This window comes from Anneissia japonica, unplaced genomic scaffold (genome assembly GCF_011630105.1).
Source record: "Anneissia japonica isolate Jap-2015-1 unplaced genomic scaffold, ASM1163010v1 scaffold287861_len940595_cov192, whole genome shotgun sequence".
NCBI classification, from domain to species: domain Eukaryota; kingdom Metazoa; phylum Echinodermata; class Crinoidea; order Comatulida; family Comatulidae; genus Anneissia; species Anneissia japonica.
In genome coordinates, this window is record NW_022733264.1 from 37,377 (window position 1) to 45,203 (window position 7,827).

Genomic DNA, 7,827 nt, shown 5'->3' on the forward strand with positions numbered 1-7,827 from the left:
GTTTATAACATGTAAAGTTATTTAATTTGATACTTAACAAAAGTGAATTTTGTGGTTATCTATGAGTTGCATATTTTGGTAGTTGAAGTACTGTATGTACAGTATGTATGTCATTTCTCTACTTTGTTAGTGGAATAACGTTTTTAAAACTTATTTCTACTATCAGAAAATGTTATTCAATGGCCATTGTTTTCTGATAATTTCTCAGTATATTATTTGCATCTGTTGTGTAACTGTATTTGTTATTGATTCAATTCTTGCTTATTACAGTATTTAAATATTTTTAAAAAAATATCATTTCTATTACTGAATTTTTTCATTCATCACATTTTTACCTACTTGCCATTTGGAGCCATTTTTATTGGGGCCATTTTTACCGGGGCCATTTTTTCCAGGGCCATTTTTTTCCGTGGCCATTCTTATCTACATTCCTACATTCGTCCACCACACCGGTCAATTCCGCTCTAGTCCCAGTTTCTCTGTATGATACACGCTGTGACCATGCTTTGACCATGGAGGAATTCAATCGAAATCGATTCAATCATGACCATTTTTATGCCGAACAAGCTTAAGCTATGCTTGGACAAAATAGCAAATTTCTAAAATCGCAAATAGAGAGATACAGTATCTCAATTTTAAATAAAAATATCTTAGTTTGAAATAGAGATATCTCTGTTAATAGAGTATCTCTATTTTCGATTAAATGACAACCCGGCTCGCTATACGATGCGAGAGTGAATGAATCCACAGCTGTCTTTCCGATAAATCATGACATAGGCATGACTCCGGCAGAATTATCGATATCGCATCCACAAATCACTAGAGTGCATAGAAATGAATTTCGTGTGTTATTATATTGTGTACAATGTATGGAGGGTAGCGTCAACGGTTGGTGGGCCCACTACTACTTCGTATCCTGAGACACGAAATATATAGTTTGGTGTTTATTGAGTCAAGGCGGTATCAAACCTCCTTGATTAATATTGGCTTACATTGTAATTCTTGTCTTTTATTTCTTTTTTCGAATACTGTAAACAGAAAGTTGGGCTCATCATTGTTTGCTGGAAGTCAACGGCGAAGGTCTCAGTACTTATCCAATAGTGTGCTATTTAATAACTATTACTTGTATCGTTTGAACATGCGACTACATGTAATTCAGGCGCGACCTTGACTGGATTTTTATACGATCGTTGGACATGGCTGATCAAGCAGAGCTATGCTTTCTGACATAGGCTATCCATGGGCTATCTATACCAGGTATATATTAGGCGGGCTTTATAAAACGTTTCCGTGTGAAATTTCAGAATTTTATCCTGCAGACCCTCATTGTGCCAATTGTTATATTTTCTATCGCACTGAACAATTCGAACGATTCTATGTTTTCTACTATTGGCATGGTCGAACGGCCTTAGTATGTTCACATAAGGCCTCATTAAAAAAATTATTAGTTTATCACCCCCCTCCCTCATCACTTTTAGGGAAATTCTGATATTTTTTTTTTTTTGTTTATTTGATTAACTTGTGAACATCGGTAAAATGGGGGCGGGGTTAGCAAAAAAAAAAAAAAATAAATAAATAAACCCTTCAAAAAAAAAAAAAAAAAAACCTCCTTCCCTCATCATTTTTTATTCTTTGATAGGGTGATAATTTTTTATGGGGCCTAAAATATCGGAACGGCGATAGTGGAGGTCAGGAGAAATGCTCCCCGCCCCAAATACCAAGGATATTATTCCAGGACCCTGCGCTGACAGTAGCTCAGATATCCCCTTGATTTTGGACGTCACCCCCTGGCAGACGTTCTATACCCCTGTCGGTACATTTATGGAGCATCACTGTTCCAATTCAATAATCACTTCAGAATGGCCACTGCGTCAAATGAAATTATTCCATTGGCTGGAGTAAATTATGCTACCGATGCTACGCATCAAATACTGGATATATACACAACTACCGTGGAATTAACTAACATTTGGTACTACAGTATTACGACAGTCGGGTATGCAGTACGGCGTTCAAAATAGCGTATTTGGCTAAAATTGGATTTTAACACGTTCGTTGCCACACTCCCTTACCTAATTGCCTTTCTAGGTTAAGTAAGTAAGAACATTTTAAAAATAGGCACCTCTAGACATGCTCGGAAGGCACTCTCAGACTTTTTTTTGCAATTTATTTTTTTTTAATGCAATAAAATTTACATCACTTTTAAATTATGCTACGTTATACTACGTTTTCATGAAATTAGGCGTAGCATTAATGCTACATGATACGGAGTCCAAATTATGCCAAAAAGCATGCTACGAATGACCACTATGATTCACTTCCATATTATGTTAAAAGCTGACAGTTTGACCTATCATTAAAGCCAAGGCTTTTTACGGGGCGCCGTTTGGAACATTGCTATTTACATTTTTAAAAAGGCATTCTGTTTTCAGGCCTACAATAAATAATTATGTGCAACACAATTATATCTATATAAATATTTTGTATGTACCAGAAATAATTATGGTATACTACTGAGTTAAATCTGTATACATGTATCAAGCATGTATCACATTGCTGAAAACTCACGATTTCTTAGTCTCGGAACTTTTGAAAATATTCCACATTGATGATTCTAGGCTTTACAGAGTGGATAAAATAAATTCTGTGAGAACAGAAAAACATCTTATGTGCAAACAAATTTCTGTGGTGACAGAAAAAAAAATTAGTGCGTGTACTGTAGTACGGGTTATTATGTGTTATTACAGAATGCATACTGTGTGCACAGAAAACAATTATGTGGATACATATTTGTTTCTGTTAACATGAAATACACAGAGAAATAAATCTGCTACAGAATAGTTGAAAAGAATTCTAGTAGGCCTACAACTGTTAACAAATAATCTGCTGTGCACAGATTATTTGACAGTAGTGATTCTGTGGTACATACTTGTTTCTGTTAACACAAATTAACACATAGTTCCGTACACAGAATAGTTAAACAGATATAATTTTGTTTCTCATAATTATTTCTGTAACAAACAGAGTGCCCTTTTTATAACATAAATAGTAATGTCCGAAACGGCGCTCCGTACTTTTTAACCTACTTACTCCGATTTGCGTACTCTTTGCCAGCATTGGAATCAGTCACCATCGTGTTAATATCATTCTCGCACGTATTAGAAATGTTTAATATAGGCATCAACATCTCCATCATCTGCATTTCGATGAGGTCAGTTTGATCTATCTCCATAGTTTGATCGGTCTGGTTTAAATCTAGCATACCCGGGATCATCCCATTCGAGAGGAGTTGTATAAATTGGCCGTAGGTTTCTTCAAAATCTTGCTCCTCTTGTTGTTGATTAACATTATCAAGTCCTTCATTTTGACAGTTGACTAGGTGCGAAAAAAACAGAAAGAATACAATGCAAACACTGCATGCACGTCCGGCTGACATGTTAGCTGCAACAGCTAATTCGAATAAGTAATGGGTGTTTTCACAGTTCAAGCATCACTAAACATGCCCAGTTGCTCTTATTGGTTGGTTTTGTTATTGGTGACTCTCTCCTTTATTGTTGATAGCCGCGTGGCTCGTTCGATGGTATTATATTTTAGTTTTTAAATCCATTCATTTTTACATAATGCTAAAAAATCGTCTTAAACATAAAATATTGTTCCTCAGCCCAAAACCAATGTCTGGAGCGGATGCAGGATTTGGCGTTAGTGGGTGCGTGCAAAAATTTGAAGAAATGGTACCTGTAGATGGCCGGAAATGACACATTTATAATAGTAAAATTCATCATCATCACATCACTATATCATTATATAGTCAAAATGAAGCGCCAACAATTTTTTTTATCGGCGATTTTCGGCAACCACAGAGATCTAATGTTTGATGAACGGTACCATATAAAATACAGTACAACTTAAAAACATGTCTTTGATGTATTTACTTTACCTACTTCATGTGCCGAAAACCAATTTTTATCTTTGCACGCTTTTTCTCATACTTCTCAAATTATAATAAAGACACGCGCACTCGAATCGTGTGATAGGTAATTCAGATGTTTGTGAGCAGAGTATACCGGTATCTTGCTATAAAATATGATGTACTCTGGCTGTAGGCCTACCGCGCTCTTTCGTTAAAACCTGGTCATTTATGCAGTTTATTTCAACAATTTTCAGGCATATCTTATTGATTCCCGAAAAGTGAGGGGAACCACCCATTTTCCCTTAAAAATATGTGGGGAGGGGGAGGAAACGTGTTCCCCTTCCCAAGTGATCTGCGCACATGGGTCCGTGAAGAGTCCACATCACCTCAGCCCCAACATGGCTGGCGCTAAGGCGTGAACATTTGAGAATATTGAGCTCTGGGTGCCCATAAATTGCACTTTCATACATTAAAAATTTTACCAAAAGTTCATATCAACAATATAATACAACAATTTTTTCTCTTAATAGAATTTAGGGGAATGCGACCGCATATTGTGTCTGCGTCTATCCCTTAGTTATTTATTCTTACGATGAGGCATACGTGGATCCACATCAAGAACAAGATGTGTATAAGAGACAGGTAATGAGCTGTGAGCAATGTAAAGAGCTTATTGTGGGCGGAGTCGAGAATAGGAAAGCACTCTGAATTGGATGTGTTTTTGCATTTAACGGAGTTTTCAGAATTATTAAGCAAAAACATCATCAACATAACGTCAATAAAAAAGGATGGGTGCCCGAGTGAACGATTTTATCCAGGATTGTTCATAGTGTCCCATGAAGAGGTTAGCTCGGACGAGTCCCAGTAGAGAGGTCATTGAGACTCCAATCTATTTTTTCATAAAATTCATTATCAAAGAGAAAATTAGTATTATTAGAATCAGTATTATTTATCAGGATATAATCAAAAGCTAATGAAATAAATTCGTTTAATGGGATGTTAGTAAACAAGCTTTCAACATCGTACGATACCATAAATATATTTAAAGTATCGATACAGTTAATTTTTTCAACTAACGAAAACTTGTCATTAGCAATATAGTCAGACGGTAAATTAGGAATCAATAATGCACAAAGATATTTGGCTAGGTTGTAATTATAGCCTATTAATAGACAAGACAATAGGCAGAATTTTGGAAAGGCATAGTGTAGTATATAAACCAGTAGTAATCATAGAATTATTACATGATGATGACTTGTGACACGTCGAAACATGTCGAATAAAAGCTGTATATAATTTATTAGATGCATTACATGATATATATATAATATATACTTATATTAATATTATTAAATGTGTGTTCCCCTTTTCCAACCAGTGCGAGGTGTTACATCCTGTGGCCCATATTATAGATATATATATATATATATATATATAATCCTTTCTATGTGAATACTACTAAATATGTATTATGGAAAGGGGGATTACAAATTAAGATGATAAATTGTGAAGCTTAACCATGGAGGAATTAGTAAACTATTTCTCTATGGCTTAACTACTCACGTGCGATTGATCATGTTCAATGATTGAAGATAAAACATGATTGTTCAAAGCTAAACAGTCCAATATAAAATAATGTTGGAATATGCAAACGAGAAAAAAGGCGAGGAGTCCAATAAATCAAAGTTCCAAAGTAATCAGCGGCGAATCAAATAACCGGAATTGCAAACGAAGCAGTCGCTCCAGAATGATAAAAACAAAACTGATGGTAACAAACAAAATTGCCCCAAAAGCATGCCAACAACTGAACCCCGATGCATGTGTATGTAAGTAGACTTCCACAAAATCCGATTGCTTCGGGGACTGCTACGCTAGTGCAACGATTGCAGTAACAACAAAACTGTTGCGATAGTGTAGCGAAAATCAAGACTTTAGCTTGACATTTACCATGTCAATACATTTCTGTTTTGATGAGGAGCCATTGGTAAATTTTTGGATAAAAGCAAAAAGGATATCAGCCAGGTTGCGACAAAGTTTCCAACGCCATTCACGACAACAAAGTGGATATGTCATAAACATTTATTCAGAAAAATTCCACAACAAATTACATATTACAAAGTACATAGGCACCATAAGAAGCGGTGGCTTGTCAGTTTAAATACCAAACATCCAAAACATACACACACAGAATACATGGAAACACATAGTCAACATTTTAATTTTTAAATTTGGGATCGCCCACAATTGCCGGCACCTCCCGGAAGGGAAAATGCCTCAGTGATGTGCCCCACACACAGTAATAATACCGTGCGCTCTCAGACACCAAGACATCTCCGACAATGCACTGTCCCGGAAGGTGCCAGCGATCACGGACGACTCCCAAGAAATGAAGAAATTAAAAAAAGATAAATTTTAAAAAAAAAGAGTTAAAGCAATGCAAGAAAAGTTTTCTTTAACCTAATCTAATATCATCTCTCTCAATTTATTTTTGACCGAATTTAGCGAATTTATTTTTAAAAGGCTATCATATACCTCATTCCAGATATTTGGTCCGTGAATGAAAACAGATCTGTGAAATAGATATGTGAGGTTGGATTTCAATCGTTCGGTATATCGAATACTAAGCTTAGTCACTTATCACACAGACATGTATACTGTATTCTGTAAAGTACGGTATCTCATAGATACTCAACAGGAGTTGCCGAAAATTTCACAAATAAAAAATATTCCTCTGTCTCCTACAAGTCAAAGTATCGTAGCTGTTTATTGTGTCTGCGTCTATCCCTTAGTTATTTATTCTTACGATGAGGCATACGTGGATCCACATCAAGAACATCGATTGAATATGATTTTATATTATATATATTTATATATATACCGGTACCCTATATATAGGTCTGTAATTATCAATTCAGAATGGGGGCTCGTGTTCCTGTTATGCGCTGCTCATTCAGTAGAGGCTTATACAACCATAATGAAAACTGCAGAATCCTTTCTATGATATAAAACACTGACAATATTTATTAAATAAAGAGGGATTCCAATGGAAGATCGGAGGCTTAAACTAACCTAAAACTATGTGATCAAATTGAAGATGATTGTCCATTAACCGACTGTCAAATAGTAAATAATGTTCGAATATGCAAACCAAAAATAATATTTCTGATGTAGTTAGTGGCAAATTAAAAAAGAGGGAGTTGCCAGGGAAGCTTCCACTCATGTTCCAGAAATAACATCATCCATCCGTATATGAGGTAACACCATACACCATCCCATGTCGATCATACATGGCCTGGGTTTGCCTTGAATCTTGAATTACGGTACATCTTGAAATTACAGTACTAAATCCAATTAACCTAACTTTCCATTAGGACAGCAGCCTACCCGATCTCCATTTAGAGTCAGTTCGACCGGGAGCTGGACAGTGTAAACTCTGCCCCATGTAAGCTAGTGTATAATTATGTTGGTAGTTACTCTGGCCACATGACCAAAGTCGCGGTCATCAGGCTGAAGCATCACTCTTTTCTCACTGGATTACATTCAACTTCAGTACTGTATTCAATTCCACTGTCAACAATGTTTATAGTATATTAAGGAAAGATATGGCTCCTCCTTTTTCGCGAATTCTATTGTTTTATCATTATATTAATCATGAGGCAGTTTTATTCTTATTGGTTCCTAAACTTCGTTAACACCCCTAAGTCACTTTACATTCCCTATCTTGATTCCGGCTATCCATCACTTTTATGAGGATTCTTCCCTTATATGACCACAAAATATACAATACCCTGACTTCAGGGAGAACAGCCTATCAAGAAATAGTAGGGTATTGTACACTGGGGAATATGTAATGCATGCTAGGATAATAATCTATGCTAGGAACGTATTTAACTTCAAAGAAATAAATAAACAAATAG